The following is a 19,456-nucleotide window of genomic DNA, read 5'->3' on the forward strand; positions in this document are numbered from 1 at the left end:
TGTGCAGAGATGAGCCAACTGTTTGAAATTCCCTTCATATCCCATTCAGCAAATTAAAAATAAGTCAAAAGTGCTGTAATGGGCCTGATAATTGGTATGTGACACTGAGGTCTGTTAGGATTTTTTATATCTTGCCGCTTTAAAAAAAACAAAAACATTTATGACAAGTTTTTGCTCTTTACCCCTCATGTAATGACAGCAAATGATAGTGACAGTGACATACACTCCTCTGGGTAAATGCGTGGTTAACAGTGTTTACAAACCCACCGCGTCATCACTTGTTTTATGCTTTTTGAAACCGTCCGAAAATTGTTCCTTGTTGGGGTTAGTTGGTATTTAACCCCTTCATGATTTTCTGTTTTTGCATTTTCATTTTTACCTCCCTGCTTTCCAAGAGACATAACTTTTTTATTTTTCCATTCACATATCAGCCATATCAGGGCTTGTGTTTTGCAAGTTGTACTAATGACACCATTTAATATTGTATACTGGAAAACAGTTCAGAAGCGGGTGAAACATAGTTTTATGGGATTTGTTGTTAGAGCATTCCCTATGCAATAAAACTGACTTGTGCCCTTCTCTGGATCAGTGCGATAATAGTAAGGCTACTTTCACATTAGCGTTTTTTGCGGATCCATCATGGATCTGTAAAAACACTCCCGTTACCATAATACAACCGCATGCATCCGTCATGAACGGATCTGGTTGTATTATGTCTTCTATAGCCATGACTGATCCGTCATGAACACCATTGAAAGTCATTGGGGGACGGATCAGTTTTCTATTGTGTCGGATTGTGTCATAAAAAACTGATCCGTCCCCATTGACTTACATTGTGTGCCAGGACAGAGCCGTTTTGCTCCGCACCACATCGATTGCAGAGTTTTTTTTCTGTCCACGATGGGGACGCAACCAAACTGAACGGAATGCATTTTGGAGCATTACGTTTCGTTCAGTTTAGTTTTGTCCCCATTGACAATGAATGGGGACAAAACTGAAGCGTTTTCTTCCGCTATTGAGATCCTATGACGGATTGTTATTTTATGACGGCTCTCAGTAGCGGAATTAAAACTGCTAATGTGAAAGTAGCCTTATACAACACTTGTGTTTTCTTTTGTTGTTTATTATTATTTTTTTAAATCTTTGGAAGAAATAATTTTATATTTATGTCTGTGGAGATGTGTGAGGGCCCTTTTTTGGGGGGGAGGCAATCTAGAGTTTTCAGTGATACCATTGTGGTATGTTTATGACTTTTTGATTACTTCGAAAAAAAAATTGGGCGTTTGAAGTGACAAAAAACGGCAAATTGGCCATTTTGATAACAGTGTTCATTGTACGGAATAAATACGTTTATATTTTAATGGTTTGGGTGTTTTGTGACCCGGCAGTGCAAATTATTTAGATTTTTTTTAATAATGGTGAAAGCGGTTGATTTCAATTTTAATATTTTTTTAACCCCTTCCTGCCCAGCGGCGTAATAGTATGGTGCAGCAGGACATGACTTGCCGCCCAGCGCAGTACTATTACGGCTGCGCCCCGCCCGATCAGCGGCAGGGTCGGCAGTCACTGACAGCCGGACCCCTGCTGTATGCATCGGCATCAGTGAAAACACCAATGTCAGCGCATTAACCCTTGATGTGCCATGGTCAGCTCTGACCGTGGCACGTGCGATGTCCATGCGGGGATCGGAGCAGCTATCAGGTCCCCAACACTGCTGTGACGGGGACCCGATTGCAGGAAAGGCAGCCCGATGCCTTTCTTAGGCATCGTCGCTGCCTTCCTGTAAGCCTGTGAGATCCAGTCCCCAGGACCTCATAGGCAAGCAGGATGTAAGTGTATTACAGTCTGTAATAAACTTAGCCTAGTTTTACACTAGTGGCAGGGGAGTCCGACTGCTGCCGCTCCGTCCCCATTGACTATAATGGGGGTGGAGCTCCGGCTGCAGTGCACGGATAGAGGCAGTACTTTTAGGCCTCGTTCACACTTCAGTGTTTGGTCAGTGATTTCCATCAGTGATTTGTGAGCCAAAACCAGGTGCAGCTCTAAACATAGAACAGGAGCAGATCTTTCCCTTCTACCTAATGTCTATGGAGGCTCCACTTCTGGTTTTGGCTCACAAATCACTGATGGAAATCACTGACCAAACACTGAAGTGTGAACTAGGCCTTAGTCCGGCTGCCTCTCGCCGTGCTGCCGCCGGAAATCCACCCCCATTATAGTCAATGGGGACGGAGTGGCAGTCCGGCGGCACACGTGAACTACCTGCAGGGAAGATCCGACAGGCTTGAAAGTACCCTTACAGCCAATGCATCACAATACAGAAGTATTGTAAAGGGGATCAGACCCCCAAAAGTTGAAGTCCCATAGTGGGACAAAAAAAGAAAGTGAAAAAAAAGTTTTACAAAACAATTTAAAGTTTCAAGTAAAAAACAAATAGCGTCCATTTCCCAAAATAAAGTGGGAAAAAAAAAGAAAAGTAGCCATATTAAGCATTGCCGCGTCCGTATCGACCGGCTCTAAAAAAAAATCACATGATCTATCCCCTCAGATGAACACCGTCAAAAAATAAAAACTGTGCTAAAAAGTTTTTTGCTCACCAAAATAGTACCAATCTAACCGTCACCTCATCCCGCAAAAAATGAGCCCCTACCTGAGACAATCGCCCAAAAAATAAAAAAAAATATGGCTCAGAATATGGAGACACTAAAACATCATTTTTTTTGTTTTAAAACAAAAACTGTTATTGTGTAAAACTTACATAAATAAAAAAAAATATACATATTAGGTATCGCCGCGTCCGTATCGACCGGCTCTATAAAAATATCACCTGACATGACCCTCAGATGAACACCGTAAAAAATTTAAAATAAAAACTGCTAAATAAACAATTTTTTGTCACCTTACGTCACAAAAAGTGTAATAGCAAGCGATCAAAAACAGGGCTACAGATGGCGACCAAAATGGTCGCCAATGCGACTTAGAATTCACAAATGGCGACAAGACTTTTTAGTCTTGTCGCCATTTGCGATTAGACCCTCCGCGGCAGCTCTGCAGTAGAACAGCGGCGGGCACAGGAGATGATAGTTCTCTGCCCTGTTCTTCTCAGTCTCAGTCAGCTCGGTCACAGCACACAGACAATAGCAGAGATGCTGGCAGCAGGGAGGGGAGGGGCTGGGAGGAGTGTAATCTGATCCTAGAGTGGAAGCTGCTTCTGCCAGCCCCTCCCCTCCCCGCCCACCAACCAATCAGAGCTGAGGCAAGGCAAGCACTAGCAGCTCTGAGTCACTGACAAGTACAGGGAGAAAGAATCGAATGAGTCACAGGTGAAAAGAACTAAAGATCCGACTTGTGACTCATTCGATTCTTTCTTAGACTCCCTGTACAGTGTGCCCCCTCCCCCCCAGTATAGGAAACATTGGTGGCACAGTGTGCCCCCCCCCCCAGTATAAGAAACATTGGTGGCACAGTGTGCCCCCCCCAACACCCCAGTATAAGAAACATTGGTGGCACAGTGTGCCCCCCCAACACCCCAGTATAAGAAACATTGGTGGCACAGTGTGCCCCCCCCCCCCCCCCCCCCAGTATAAGAAACATTGGTGGCACAGTGGGAAGTGCCAATGAGGGTTAAAAAATCATTTAAAAAAATTAACTTACCTCCTCCAGTTGATCGCGTAGCTGCCGGTCTCCTGTTGTTTCTTCAGGACCTGTGGTGATGTCACTGAGCTCATCACATGGTCCATTACCATGGTGATGTATCATGTGATGAGCACAGTGATGTCACCACAGGTCCTGAAGAAAGAACAGGAGACGATCAATTGGAGGAGGTGAGTTAATTTTTATTTTTTAACCCTCATTGGCACTGCCCACTGCGCCACCAATGTTCATTATATTGAGGGGGGGCGCACTGCGCCACCAATGTTTATTATATTGAGGGGGGGGCACACTGCACCACCAATGTTTATTATACTGGGGTGTTGGGGGGGTGCACACTGCGCCACCAATGTTTATTATATTGAGGGGGGCACACTGCGCCACCAATGTTTATCATACTGGGGTGATGGGGGGGCGCACTGCGCCACCAATGTTAATTATATTGACCTTCTACTATGCATTCTGTATTAAAGAATGCTATTATTCTCCCTTAGAACCATGTTATAAGGGAAAATAATACAGGGAATAGACTTTCATCCTAGCAACCATGAGTGAAAATCGCACCGCATCCGCGCTTGCTTGCGGATGCTTGCGATTTTCACGCAACATAGAGCATGCTGCGATTTTCACGCAACGCACAAGTGATGCGTGAAAATCACCCCTCATGTGCACAGCCCCATAGAAGTTAATGGGTCCGGATTTAGTGCGGGTGCATTCCGGTATTTTGAATGCCAGATCCGGCACTAATACATTCCTATAGGAAAAAATGCTGGATCCAGCATTCAGGCAAATCTTCATTTTTTTTTCGCCAGAGATAAAACCGTAGCATGCTGCGGTTTTATCGTTTGCCTGATCAGTCAAAATGACTGAACTGAAGACATCCTGATGTATCCTGAACGGATTGCTCTCTATTCAGAATGCATGGGGATATGCCTGATCAGTTCTTTTCCGATATTGAGCCCCTGTGACGGAACTCTATGCCGGAAAAGAAAAACACTAGTGTGAAAGTACCCTAAAATATTAAGTTTAAATCCCCCCATTCCCAATTTTACATATAAAATATATAAAGAATAAATAAACATATTACATAGCGCTGTCCAAACTATTAAATTATTAAAAAATATCTCCTATGCGGTGAGCATTCACCATTTTTTAATCACCTTGTCACCCCAAAAAATAGGATAGGACTGTTCTATTATGGGCCGAACATTTCATAAAATGCGAAATGCACGCAGCTTTTTTTGGTGTTTTTTTTGCGCGGTATTGAGTATCGCAATACTTTTTTATGGTGAAGAAAGCGAATCAAAATTTTGGTATCAAAACAACCCTATGCCGATCTGATCGGAGTAGCGTTGTCACGATACCAAAATTTTGATTCGGTTTCGATTTGGCGACTAAAAATTTGATTTGGCTCCTAAATTTTTCAGTTTAGGAGCCAATGGCTACCAGCTATTTTTTTTAGTCTGGAGCACTGAAAAAGTCACACGCACCCCAAAATAGTGCCAATAAAACCTTCATCTCATCCTGCAAAAATCATACCCTACCCAAGGTAATCGCCCAAAAACTGAAAAAATTATGGCTTTCAGACTATGGAAACACTAAAACATGTTTTTTTATGCTTCAAAAATGAAATCATTGTGTAAAACTTACATAAATAAAAAAAAGTATACATATTAGGTATCGCCGCGTCCATGACAACCTGGTCTATAAAAAATACCACATGATCTAACCTGTCAGATGAATGTTGTAAATAACAAAAAATTAAAACGGTGCCAAAACAGCTATTTCTTGTTATCCTGCCTCACAAAAAGTGTAATATAGAGCAACCAAAAATCCTATGTACCCTAAACTAGTACCAACAATACTACCACCCTATCCCGTAGTTTCTAAAATGGGGTCACTTTTTTGGAGTGTCTACTCTAGGGGTGCATCAGGGGGGCTTCAAATGGATGGGACATGGTGTAAAAAAAAAACAGTCCAGCAAAATCTGCCTTCAGAAAACCGTATGGCATTCCTTTCCTTCTGCGCCCTGCCGTGTGCCCGTACAGCGGTTTACGACCACATATGGGGTGTTTCTGTAAACTACAGAATCAGGGCCATAAATGTTGAGTTTTGTTTGGCTGTTAACCCTTGCTTTGTTACTGGGAAAATTGATTAAAATTGAAAATTTGCCCAAAAATTTAAATTCTGAAATTTCATCTCCATTTGCCAATAACTCTTGTGGAACACCTAAAGGGTTAACAACGTTTGTAAAATCTGTTTTGAATTCCTTGAGGGGTGTAGTTTCTTTTTTTTTTTTATCAAATCGTTTTTATTGATCAAATAAAGCCAGCTTATTTTATGACAGTACAATGCCTCTTTGTCATCACAAAAGCATAGTCAATAAGCAGCAGTGTAATATTGCATCACCACAAAAGAAACGCAGTGCAACGGCGTACAATGCACACAAACATAAGACAAAATTCAGATAGAAGATACCCGCAACATAGCAGAAGCCAAACCCCCCCACCCACCCCCATAGAACTAAGCGCGAACCCCTCCAAAATATCTTAAATGACCACATGCGTATGAGATAACCACTCATTCCATAATTTCTCAAACTTCTGAGGACAGCCTCTCCTCTCTACATATAGCAGCCTTCCCACCGCTACCTTTACCGGTTCACTTCCGCAGATTTCAGACACATACCCCAACACACATACCTTAGAGGGGTGTAGTTTCTTAGATGGGGTCACTTTTATGGAGTTTCTACTTTAGGGTTGCATCAGGGGGGCTTCAAATGGGACATGGTGTCAAAAAAAACAGTCCAGCAAAATCTGCCTTCCAAAAACTGTATGGCATTCCTTTACTTCTGCGCCCTGCCGTGTGCCCGTACAGCCGTTTACGACCACATATGGGGTGTTTCTGTAAACTACAGAATCGGGGCATTAAATATTGAGTTTAGTTTGGCTGTTAACCTTTGCTTTGTTAGCGGAAAAAATAAAATGGAAAATCTGCCAAAAAAGTGAAATTCTGAAATTTCATCTCCATTTTCCATTAATTCTTGTGGAACACCTAAGGGGTTAACAACGTTTGTAAAATCAGTTTTTAATACCTTGAGGGGTGTAGTTTCTAGAATGGGGTAATTTTTGGTTTCTATTATGTAAGCCTCGCAAAGTGACTTCAGACCTCAACTGTCCCTAAAAATTTGTTTTTTGAAAATTTCAGAAAAATTTCAAGATTTGCTTCTAAACTTCTAAGCCTTGTAACATCCCCAAAAAATAAAATATCATTCCCAAAATGAAACATGAAGTAGACATATGAGGAATGTAAAGTAATAACTATTTTTGGAGGTATTACTATGTATTATAGAAGTAGAGAAATTGAAACTTCGAAATTTGCAATTTTTTACAAATTTTTGGTAAATTTTGTTTTTTTTATAAATAAAAATGCATTTTTTTTACTTCATTTTACCAGTGTCATGAAGTACAATATGTGACAAAAAACAATCTCAGAATGGCCTGGATAAGTCAAGGCGTTTTAAAGTTATCACCACTTAAAGCGACACTGGTCAGATTAGTAAAAAATTGCCTGGTCCTTAAGGTGGAATAAGGCTGTGTCCTTAAGGAGTTAAATCCGAACTGCCATTTACACGGTCACATGTCCCTTATTAGCCAATAGAAGCTCGCAGGTCCTACTCCAGGTTGCCATAACAACTGATCATAGGTTTTAGCAGTTCACAGGTCCTTAAATATTCAGTCATATGATGTATGACGGCACAACTACACTGCTACATGCATGGAGGGAAGAGGCCACTATTAAATGGACGGGCGCTGTGGAGTTCACTGTTAAAGGGGAGGGCACTGTGGAGGTCACTGTTAAAGGTGTGGTCAATGTTAAAGGGGTGGGCACTGTGGAGGTCACTGTTAAAAAGGCAGGTACTGTAGAGGTCACTGTTAAAGAAGCAGGCACTGTGGAGGTCACTGTTCAAAAGGCAGGCACTACAGAGGTCACTGTTAAAAAGATGGGCACTGTGGAAGTCACTGTTAAAGGGGTGAGTACTGTGGAAGTCACTGTTAAAGGGGTGGGCATTGTGGAGATCACTATTAAAGGGGTGGGCACTGTGGAAGTCACTGTTAAAGAGGCAGGCACTGTTAAGGTCACTGTTAAAGGGGTGGTCAGTGTTAAAGGGGCGGGCACTGTGGAGGTCAATGTTAAAGGGGCGGCCACTATGAATGTCACTGTTAAAGGGGTGGTCGATGTTAAAGGAGAGGGGACTGTGAAGGTCATTGTTAAAGGGGCAGGCACTGTGGAGGTCACTATTAACCGCCTCCGGAACGCCTAACGCAGATGTGCGGTCCGGAGGCGGCAGCCCTGCGCACGACGACGCATATACGCGTCATCTCGCGAGGGCCGGGATTTCCTGTGAACGCGCGCACACAGGCGCGCGCGCTCACAGGAACGGAAGGTAAGCGAGTGGATCTCCAGCCTGCCAGCGGCGATCGCTCGCTGGCAGGCTGGAGATCTGATTTTTTTAACCCCTGTTTTGATAACAGCGTCTAATATACCTGCTACCTGGTCCTCTGGTGGTCCCTTTTGTTAGGATCGACCACCAGAGGACACAGGTAGGTCAGTAAAGTCGCACCCAAACACTACACTACACTACACCCCCCCCCCGTCACTTATTAACCCTTTATGAACCCCTGATCACCCCATATAAACTCCCTGATCACCCCCCTGTCATTGATCACCCCCCTGTCAGGCTCCGTTCAGACGTCCGTATGATTTTTACGGATCCACGGATACATGGATCGGATCCGCAAAAACATGCGGACGTCTGAATGGAGCCTTACAGGGGGGTGATCAATGACAGGCGGGTGATCACCCATATACACTCCCTGCTCACCCCCTGTCATTGATCACCCCCCTGTCATTGATCACCCCCCTGTAAGGCTCCATTCAGACATCCGTATGATTTTTACGGATCCATGGATACATGGATCGGATCCGCAAAACACATGCGGACGTCTGAATGGAGCCTTACAGGGGGGTGATCAATGACAGGCGGGTGATCACCCATATACACTCCCTGATCACCCCCTGTCATTGATCACCCCCCTGTAAGGCTCCATTCAGACGTCCGCATGATTTTTACGGATCCATGGATACATGGATCGGATCCGCAAAACACATGCGGACGTCTGAATGGAGCCTTACAGGGGGGTGATCAATGACAGGCGGGTGATCACCCATATACACTCCCTGATCACCCCCTGTCATTGATCACCCGCCTGTCATTGATCACCCCCCTGTAAGGCTCCATTCAGACGTCCGCATGTGTTTTGCGGATCCGATCCATGTATCCATGGATCCGTAAAAATCATACGGACGTCTGAATGGAGCCTTACAGGGGGGGTGATCAGTGACAGGGGGGTGATCATCCTGATCACCCCCTGTCATTGATAACCCCCCTGTAAGGCTCCATTCAGACGTCCGCATGTGTTTTGCGGATCCGATCCATGTATCCATGGATCCGTAAAAATCATACGGACGTCTGAATGGAGCCTTACAGGGGGGGTGATCAGTGACAGGGGGGTGATCACCCTGATCACCCCCTGTCATTGATAACCCCCCTGTAAGGCTCCATTCAGACGTCCGCATGTGTTTTGCGGATCCGATCCATGGATCCGTAAAAATCATACGGACGTCTGAATGGAGCCTTACAAGGGGGGTGATCAGTGACAGGGGGGTGATCACCCCCTGTCATTGATAACCCCCCTGTAAGGCTCCATTTAGACGTCCGCATGTGTTTTGCGGATCCGATCCATTTATCCATGGATCCGTAAAAATCATACGGACGTCTGAATGGAGCCTTACAGGGGGGGTGATCAGTGACAGGGGGGTGATCACCCTGATCACCCCCTGTCATTGATAACCCCCCTGTAAGGCTCCATTCAGACGTCCGCATGTGTTTTGCGGATCCGATCCATGTATCCATGGATCCGTAAAAATCATACGGACGTCTGAATGGAGCCTTACAGGGGGGGTGATCAGTGACAGGGGGGTGATCACCCTGATCACCCCCTGTCATTGATAACCCCCCTGTAAGGCTCCATTCAGACGTCCGCATGTGTTTTGCGGATCCGATCCATGGATCCGTAAAAATCATACGGACGTCTGAATGGAGCCTTACCAGGGGGGTGATCAATGACAGGGGGGTGATCAGGGAGTCTATATGGGTGATCACCCCCCTGTCATTGATCACCCCCCTGTCATTGATCACCCCCCCCTGTAAGGCTGGGTTCACACGGGCGTGTCCGGATTAGGTCCGGATGCGTCCCGGTGTATTGCGGCAAACCCGCGCGATTGGGTACGCAATTGCAGTCAGTTTTGACTGCGATTGCGTTCCGATGTTCAGTGTTTATCACGCGGGTGCAATGTGTTTTGCACTCGCGTGATAAAAAACCGACTGTGGTACCCAGACCCGAACTTCTTCACAGAAGTTCAGGTTTGGGTTAGTTGTAGTGTAGATTGTATTATTTTCCCTTATAACATGGTTATAAGGGAAAATAATAGCATTCTGAATACAGAATGCTTAGTACAAGGGCAATTGAGGGTTAAAAAAATAAAAAATAAATTAACTCACCTTGTCCTCTTCATCGCGCAGTTCCCGGTCTGGTAGATGAGCTGTCGGCTAAAGGACCTTTGGTGACGTCAGATCACATGCTCCAATCACATGGTACATCACCGTGGTGATGTACCATGTGATTGGAGCATGTGATCTGACGTCACCAAAGGTCCTTTAGCCGACAGCTCATCAGAAGAGACCGGGAACTGCGCGATGAAGAGGACAAGGTGAGTTAATTTTTTTTTTTTTTTTTTAACCCTCAATTGCCCTTGTACTAAGCATTCTGTATTCAGAATGCTATTATTTTCCCTTATAACCATGTTATAAGAGAAAATAATACAGTGAATAGACTGTCACCTAGCAACCATGAGTGAAAATCGCACCGCATCCGCACTTGCTTGCGGATGCTTGCGATTTTCACTCAGCCCCATTCATTTCTATGGGGCCTGTCCTGCGTTACAAACGCAGAATATAGAGCATGCTGCGATTTTAAAGCATTGCAGAAGTGATGCGTGAAAAAAATCGCTCATGTGCACAGCCCCATAGAAATGAATGGTGCCGGATTCAGTGCGGGTGCAATACGTTCACCTACCGCATTGCACCCGCGCGGAAATCTCGCCCGTGTGAACTCAGCCTAAGGCTCCATTCAGACATTTTTTTGGCCCAAGTTAGCGGAAATTTTTTGTTTTTTTTTGTTTTTGTTTTTTCTTACAAAGTCTCATATTCCACTAACTTGTGTCAAAAAATAAAATCTCACATGAACTCGCCATACCCCTCACGGAATCCAAATGCGTAAACATTTTTAGACATTTATATTCCAGACTTCTTCTCACGCTTTAGGGCCCCTAAAAAGCCAGGGCAGTATAAATACCCCACATGTGACCCCATTTCGGAAAGAAGACACCCCAAGGTATTCCGTGAGGGGCATATTGAGTCCATGAAAGATTGAAATTTTTGTCCTAAGTTAGCGGAAAGTGAGACTTTGTGAGAAAAAAACAAAAAAAAATCAATATCCGCTAACTTATGCAAAAAAAAAATATTTTTATATGAACTCGCCAGGCCCCTCATTGAATACCTCGGGGTGTCTTCTTTCCAAAGTGGGGTCACATGTGGGGTATTTATACTGCCCTGGCTTTTTAGGGGCCCGAAAGTGTGAGAAGAAGTCTGGGATCCAAATGTCTAAAAATGCCCTCCTAAAAGGAATTTGGGCACCTTTGCGCATCTAGGCTGCAAAAAAGTGTCACACATCTGGTATCGCCGTACTCAGGAGAAGTTGGGCAATGTGTTTTGGGGTGTCATTTTACATATACCCATGCTGGGTGAGAAAAATATCTTGGTCAAATGCCAACTTTGTATAAAAAAATGGGAAAAGTTATCTTTTGCCAAGATATTTCTCTCACCCAGCATGGTTATATGTAAAATGACACCCCAAAACACATTCCCCAACTTCTCCTGAGTACGGCGATACCACATGTGTGACACTTTTTTGCAGCCAAGGTGGGCAAAGGGGCACATATTCCAAAGAGCACCTTTCGGATTTCACAGGCCATTTTTTACAGATTTTGATTGCAAGGTACTTCTTACACATTTGGGCCCCTAAATTGCCAGAGCAGTATAACTACGCCACAAGTGACCCCATTTTGGAAAGAAGACACCCCAAGGTATTCCGTGAGGGGCACGGCGAGTTCCTAGAATTTTTTATTTTTTGTCACAAGTTAGCGGAAAATGATGATTTTTCTTTTTTTTTCTTTTTTCCTTACAAAGTCTCATATTCCACTAACTTGCGACAAAAAATGAAAAATTCTAGGAACTCGCCGTGCCCCTCACGGAATACCTTGGGGTGTCTTCTTTCCAAAATGGGGTCACTTGTGGCGTAGTTATACTGCCCTGGCAATTTAGGGGCCCAAATGTGTAAGAAGTACCTTGCAATCAAAATGTGTAAAAAAATGGCCTGCGAAATCCGAAAGGTGCTCTTTGGAATATGTGCCCCTTTGCCCACCTTGGCTGCAAAAGTGTCACACATCTGGTATCGCCGTACTCAGGAGAAGTTGGGGAATGTGTTTTGGGGTGTCATTTTACATATACCCATGCTGGGTGAGAAAAATATCTTGGTCAAATGCCAACTTTGTATAAAAAAAATTGGAAAAGTTGTCTTTTGCCAAGATATTTCTCTCACCCAGCATGGGTATATGTAAAATGACACCCCAAAACACATTCCCCAACTTCTGAGTACGGCGATACCAGATGTGTGACACTTTTTTGCAGCCAAGGTGGGCAAAGGGGCACATATTCCAAAGTGCACCTTTCGGATTTCACCGGTCATTTTTTACACATTTTGATTGCAAAGTTCTTCTCACACATTTGGGCCCCTAAATTGCCAGGGCAGTATAACTACCCCACAAGTGACCCCATTTTGGAAAGAAGACACCCCAAGGTATTCCGTGAGCGGCATGGCGAGTTCCTAGAATTTTTTATTTTTTGTCGCAAGTTAGTGGAATATGAGACTTTGTAAGATAAAAATAAAAAATCATCATCATTTTCCGCTAACTTGTGACAAAAAATAAAAAGTTCTATGAACTCACTATGCCCATCAGGGAATACCTTAGGGTGTCTACTTTCCGAAATGGGGTCATTTGTGGGGTGTTTGTACTGTCTGGCCATTGTAGAACCTCAGGAAACATGACAGGTGCTCAGAAAATCAGAGCTGCTTCAAAAAGCGGAAATTCACATTTTTGTACCATAGTTTGTAAACGCTATAACTTTAACCCAAACGATTTTTTTTTTTTGCCCAAACATTTTTATTTTTTATCAAAGACATGTAGAACTATAAATTTAGTGAAAAATTTATATATGGATGTCGTTTTCTTTGCAAAATTTTACAGCTAAAAGTGAAAAATGTCATTTTTTTGCAAAAAAATCGTTACATTTCGATTAATAACAAAAAAAGTAAAAATGTCAACAGCAATAAAATACCACCAAATGAAAGCTCTATTAGTGAGAAGAAAAGGAGGTAAAATTCATTTGGGTGGTAAGTTGCATGACCGAGCGATAAACGGTGAAAGTAGTGTAGTGCCGAAGTGTAAAAAGTGCTCTGGTCATAAAGGGGGTTTCAGCTAGCGGGGCTGAAGTGGTTAAAGGAGCAGGCACTGTGGAAATCACTGTTAAAGGGGCGGACAATGTGCAAGTCACTGTTAAAGGGGCGAGCACTATGAAGATCACTGTCAAAGGGGTGGTCAATGTCAAAGGGGCGGGCACTGTGTAGGTCACTGTTGAAGGGGTGGGCACTGTTAAAGGGGCATGCACTGTGGAGGTCACTGTTAAAGGGGCGGGCACTGTGGATGTCACTGTTCAAGGGGCAGGCACTGTGGAGTTCACTGTTCAAGGGGCAGGCACTGTGCAGGTCACTGTTAAAGGGGCGGGCACTGTGGAGGTCACTGTTAAAGGGGCGGGCACTATGGAGGTCAATGTTAAAGGGGCAGCCACTGTTGAGGTCACTGTTAAAGGGGTGACGCTGTGAAGATCATTGTTAAAGGTGCGGGCACTGTGGAGGTCATTGTTAAAGGGGCTGGGTATTGTAGAGGTCACTGTTATGGGGGATACTGTCGATTTCTTTTAACGACACACAGAAACATTAAATGAAATAGATTAAATATACCCGTGCAAAGCCGGGTCCTTCTGCTAGTCTATTATAAAAGTAGAGAAAAATAAATTAGCAAATTATTCAAAAAATTTTGTTATTTTTTTATAAATAAAAATGAAAATGTTTGACTCAATTTCTACCACTGTCATGAAGTACAATATGTGACGAAAAAACATTCTTAGAATGGTCTGGATAAGTAAAAGCGTTTTAAAGTTATTACCACATAAAGTGACACATGTCAGATTTGCAAAAAATGGCCTGTGCAGGAAGGTGAAAACTGGCCCAGGGTAGAAAGTGTTAAACTACTGTGTATGAAAAATTAAGTATATTCCTATAGAGCACTGCCACCTGTAGGCAACCATAAAAATATACCTGAGATAGGCCTGGTAGCCTTCAGCAGGCTCCAGCCTATCACTGCCAACAAACAGCTTTCCTGATCTCAGCACAGGGAAGCGATTGGGCCCCAGGAGTGCTGTACAATGGATCCTTGCATCTGAGGGGTTAAATGTCTGGTGTCAGATTTATCGCCATCTTTAAAATTCTGACATCTGCTCTACATGTACAATGGATGTTGTGAAGGGGTTGAACATACATGGTGTTATCAGGAAAGAAAAATGGCTTGTGACCAGGCATTCAAAAATGATGCCTTAACTGGGGCAGATCCCTGACTCTGTTTATACACACACATATACACAAACATGTTAAACCTTAGGATTTCGAAGGTTTTTTCATTTTTGCATTTTCTTTTTACCTCCTTGAGCTATAATATTTTTATTTTTCCGTTCACATAGCTGTATGAGGGCTTATTTTTTGCAGGACAAGTTTTACTTTCTAATGCCACCATTTAATATGGCATACAATGTAGTGGGAAGCGGGGAAAAAATTCCATGGCTCATTTTTTGCGGAACATTCTGTAATTCTTATTGGTACCATTTTGCAGTGTGTGTGACTTTTTGATCACATTTTATTACCTTTTTTGGGTAAGAGAAGCGATGAAAAAATTGCAAATTGGCCATTTTGACAATTTTTTCCATTACACAATTCGCTGTACTGGACAAATACTTTATATTTTAATAGTACGGGCGTTTTCGGTTGCGGTGATACCCATGATGTTTATATTTTTTGTTATTTATGTATTTATTTTTCTATTCTTTTTTTGGCAAACTTTCTCTGTTTCAGTTTGACAAGCCTGAAAAGCCTTTTTGAGATGATGCTGGAGGCTGGGCAAGACTGTACATAGAGAGCAAACTGGACCAGTTCCTGCCACTGTTATAATCTGCCAGCCAAGGGGTCAGAGAACACGGTATGTAGCGGGGAAAGGCCAAAGTCCAGGTAGGACTGAACCTGTTTTTTTAGGTGGTATGTCTCCATTTGCTGATTTGTGTCAGCCTGGCGCAGAAAAAAATGCTCAGTCATGGCCCGGTCCTAAACGTCGTTAACCCTTTAGGTGTTCCACAAGAGTTATTGGCAAATGGAGATGACATTTCAGTATTTCAATTTTTGGGCAAATTTTCAATTTTTTCCAGTAACAAAGCAAGGGTTAACAGCCAAACAAAACTCGATATTTATGGCCCTGATTATGTAGTTTACAGAAACACCCCATATGTGGTTGTAAACTGCTGTACGGGCACATGGCAGGGCGCATAAGGAAAGGAATGCCATACGGTTTTTGGAAGGCAGATTTTGCTGGACACCATGTCCCATTTGAAGCCCCCCTGATGCACCCCTAGAGTAGAAACTCCAAAAAAGTGACCCCTTTTTAGAAACTACGGGATAGGGTGGTGGTATTGTTGGTACTAGTTTAGGGTACATATGATTTTTGGTTGCTCTATATTACACTTTTTGTAAGGCAAGGTAACAAGAAATAGCTGTTTTGGCACCGTTTTAATTTTTTGTTATTTACAACATTCATCTGACAGGTTAGATCATGTGATATTTTTATAGACCAGGTTGTCACGTATGCAGCGATACCTAATATGTTACTTTTTTTTAATGTAAGTTTTACATAATGATTTCTTTTTTAAACAAAACAAAATCATGTTTTAGTGTTTCCATAGTCTGAGAGCCATAATTTTTTCAGTTTTTGGGCGATTACCTTTGGTAGGGTATGATTTTTGCGGGATCAGATGACAGTTAGGTGCGTGTGACTTTTTGATCGCTTGATATTAAACTTTTTGTGATGTAAGGTGACAAAAAATAGTTTATTTAGCAGTTTTTATTTAAATTTTTTTACGGTGTTCATCTGAGGGGTTAGGTCATGTGATATTTTTATAGAGCCGGTCGATATGGACGCGGCAATACCTTATGTAAGTTTTACACAATAACAGCTTTTTTAAAACAAAAAAATGATGTTTTAGTGTCTCCATATTCTGAGCCATTTTTATTTTTATTTTTTGGGCGATTGTCTCAGGTAGGGGCTCATTTTTTGCAGGATGAGGTGACTGTTAGATTGGTACTATTTTGGTGGGAAAATGCCTTTTTGATCGCTTGCTGTTGTACTTTTTGTGATGTAAGGTGACAAAAAAATTTGTTTTTTTTTAGCACAGTTTTTATTTTTTACGGTGTTCATCTGAGGGGTTAGGTCAAGTGATATGTTTATAGAGCCGGTCGATACGGATGCGGCGATACCTAATATGTATACTCCCCCCCCCCCCCCCCTATTTTTTACCAATTTTTTTTTACTTTATTTGGGGAAAATGAAGTTTCTGTTTATTTTTACTTGAAACTTTTAATTTTTTGGGGGGGGGACTTTATTTTTTCACCTTTTTTTAACTTTATTTTTTGTCCCACTTTGGCACTTGAACTTTTGGGGGTCTAATCCTTTACAATGCATTCCAATACTTATGTATTGGAATGCATTGGCTGTATGAGTAAGGCTACTTTCACACTGTGAAAACGGATTACATTTGAATCCTGATCAGGATTTTGATCACAATGAAAAAATGCATTGAAAAAAACGGATCCGCCATTTATGGACTTATTTTTTCACATTTTTCGGGTTTAACATGCAAAAGCCGGATCCGGAGCCGGCGTTAATGCAAGTCAATGAGAAAAAGGCCTGATCAGGCGTTCAGTCAAAGTGTTAAGGATTTTTGGCCGGAGGTAAAAATACAACATGCTACAATCCGTAGCATGTTGTATTTTTACCTCCGGCCAAAAATCCTTAACACTTTGACTGAACGCCTGTTCAGGCCTTTTTCTCATTGACTTGCATTAGCCAATACTCTCCATTCAGAATGCATTAGGATAAAACTGATCAGTTCTTTTTGAGCCCCTAGGACGGAACTCAGCACCGGAAAAGAAAAACGCTAGTGTGAAAGTACCCTAATACAGTAGATGTATGTGTGGACAGTAGATGTATGTGTGGCTGTGTTGGTGTAGTAGTAGTGGCAGTTGTTTAGGGGTAATGATAGCAGCAGAGGGGAGTAGCATTGGCAGCAGGAGCAGTCATACTGTTCAGGTCAGAACATGATGGCAAGCAGGCAGATACTGGGAGTGATGTGATGAGGCAGAGGATAAATAGCCACCATCAGCAATGGGTGATCTATTTATCAGCCTCAGGCCTCATGCACACGACCGTTGTGTGCATCCGTGGCCGTTGTGCCGTTTTCCGTTTTTTTTTCGCTGACCCATTGACTTTCAATGAGTCCGTGGAAAAATCGGAAAATGCACCGTTTTGCAGCCGAGACCGTGATCAGTGTATCCTGTCCGTCAAAAAAATATGACCTGTCCTATTTTTTTGACAGACAACGGCTCACGGACCCATTCAAGTCAATGGGTCCGTGAAAGAACACGGATGCACACAAGATTGGCATCCGTGTCCGTGATCCGTGGCCGTAGGTTACTTTCATACAGACGGATCCAAAGATCCGTCTGCATAAAAGCTTTTTCAGATCTAAGTTTTCACTTCGTGAAAACTCATATCCGACAGTATATTCTAACACAGAGGCGTTCCCATGGTGATGGGGACTCTTCTAGTTAGAATACACTACAAACTGTGTACATGACTGCCCCCTGCTGCCTGGCAGCACCCGATCTCTTACAGGGGGCCGTGATCAGCACAATTAACCCCTTCAGGTGCGGCACCTGAAGGGGTTAATTGTACTATCATATCCCCCTGTAAGAGCTCAGGGCTGCCAGGCAGCAGGGGGCAGACCCCCCCCCCCCTCCCCAGTTTGAATATCATTGGTGGCCAGTGCTGCCCCCCCCCCCCTCCCTCCCTCTATTGTAATAATTTGTTGGTGGCACAGTGTGCGCCCCCCCTCCCTTCCTCCCTCTATTGTAATAATTTGTTGGTGGCACAGTGTGCGCCCCCCCCCCCTCTATAGCATTAACAACATTGGTGGCCAGTGTGCGGCCTTCCATCTCCCCCCCCCCGATCATTGGTGGCAGCGGAGTTCCGATCGGAGTCCCAGTTTAATCGCTGGGGCTCCGATCGGTAACCATGGCATCCAGGACGCTACTGCAGTCCTGGTTGCCATGGTTACTTAGCAATAGTACAACAGTAGAAGATTCATACTTACCTGCTGGCTGCTGCGATGTTCGTGTCTGGCCGGGAGCTCCACCTACTGGTAAGTGACAGGTCTGTGCGGTGCATAGTAGGAGGAGCTCCCGGCCGTACACAGACATCGCAGCTCCCAGGTAAGTATGAATCTTTTACTATTGTACTATTGCTAAGTAACCATGGCAACCAGGGCTGCAGTAGCATCCTGGTTGCCATGGTTACCGATCGGAGCCCCAGCGATTAAACTGGGACGTCGATCGGAACTCCGCTGCCACCAATGATCGGGGGGGGGAGATGGGAGGCCGCACACTGGCCACCAATGTTGTTAATGCTATAGAGGGAGGGAGGGGGAGGCCGCACACTGTGCCACCAACGAATTATTACAATAGAGGGAGGAAGGGGGGGGGGGGCGCACACTGTGCCACCAACAAATTATTACAATAGAGGGAGGAGGGGGGGGGGCGCACACTGTGCCACCAACAAATTATTACAATAGAGGGAGGAGGCGGGGGGCGATGGGGGGCGCACACTGTGCCACCAACTAATTATTACATTAGAGGGAGGGAGGGGGGGGCGGGGGGCCGCACACTGTGCCACCAACCTATTATTACAATAGAGGGAGGGAGGGGGGGGCGCACTGGCCACCAATGATATTTAAACTGGGGAGGGGGGTTCTGCCCCCTGCTGCCTGGCAGCCCTGATCTCTTACAGGGGTATATGATAGTACAATTAACCCCTTCAGGTGCGGCACCTGAGGGGTTAATTGTGCTGATCACGGCCCCCTGTAAGAGATCGGGTGCTGCCAGGCAGCAGGGGGCAGTCATGTACACAGTTTGTAGTATATTCTAACTAGAAGCGTCCCCATCACCATGGGAACGCCTCTGTGTTAGAATATACTGTCGGAAATGAGTTTTCACGATCTAACTCATATCCGACAGTATATTCTAACATAGAGGCGTTCCCATGGTGATGGGGACGCTTCAAGTTAAAATATACCATCGGATTGGAGAAAACTCTGATCCAAAGGTATAAAAGGGACTCCAGACTTTACATT

General features: G+C 43.8%; 1 long non-coding RNA gene across 2 annotated transcripts in view; it reads left to right on the plus strand.

Moving 5' to 3' along the window:
* Nucleotides 1-19,456, plus strand: part of LOC122931169 — a 97,298-nt gene that overhangs the window by 66,763 nt on the left and 11,079 nt on the right. For both annotated transcript variants that reach the window (XR_006388216.1, XR_006388217.1), the window contains exon 2: nucleotides 15,078-15,201. This is a non-coding gene — a long non-coding RNA (uncharacterized LOC122931169). The remainder of the gene's footprint in view (nucleotides 1-15,077; nucleotides 15,202-19,456) is intronic.

This window comes from Bufo gargarizans, chromosome 3 (genome assembly GCF_014858855.1).
Source record: "Bufo gargarizans isolate SCDJY-AF-19 chromosome 3, ASM1485885v1, whole genome shotgun sequence".
NCBI classification, from domain to species: domain Eukaryota; kingdom Metazoa; phylum Chordata; class Amphibia; order Anura; family Bufonidae; genus Bufo; species Bufo gargarizans.